The sequence below is a fragment of the Bison bison genome, unplaced genomic scaffold (genome assembly GCF_000754665.1).
Source record: "Bison bison bison isolate TAMUID 2011002044 unplaced genomic scaffold, Bison_UMD1.0 scf7180017864203, whole genome shotgun sequence".
NCBI lineage: Eukaryota > Metazoa > Chordata > Mammalia > Artiodactyla > Bovidae > Bison > Bison bison.
The window spans coordinates 6,726,889-6,727,316 of NW_011494775.1; the positions used below are offsets into that span (position 1 = coordinate 6,726,889).

Consider the following 428-nt stretch of genomic DNA (forward strand, 5'->3'; position numbering starts at 1 on the left):
GTGTGTATGTGTGTGTGTATATGAGCATGTGTGTGGGAGGGTGTGTGGGTGATGGGTCAGTGCAGAGGAAAAAGGTAGGTCGGAGATGGGGGAAGGGTGAGGGGTTGTGGGGTGGGGGGTGGGGGGGACACCCTGCCTACAGTCAGGTGCCAGGGTCTGAGCCCATGGTCCCCTGCCTGGCACAACAACCTTGCCACACCAAGGCCAGAGCAGGTGCCTGGAGACCCAGACTAGCCCTGAGCCCCAGGCCCACCGTGAGGTTTGTCCCAGGGACGAGGGCCTGCCCCCAGGCATTCTGGGTAACCACATGCACCCAAGCAGGTGCCCTGTGACTCACAGCCCCCCAGACCCTCAATTCCCTGCAGAATCCACATCTGGGCCCTTCAGCCACAACAGGCGTGGCACAAGATATCCCCCCCCCCCCCCCC

The 428-nt window shown here is 62.9% G+C and overlaps 1 protein-coding gene across 1 annotated transcript in view; it reads right to left on the bottom strand.

The window, feature by feature from the left end:
- Window positions 1–428, bottom strand: part of EFNA2 (ephrin-A2) — a 10,288-nt gene that overhangs the window by 4,061 nt on the left and 5,799 nt on the right. The gene's annotated exons all lie outside the window — the stretch shown is intronic.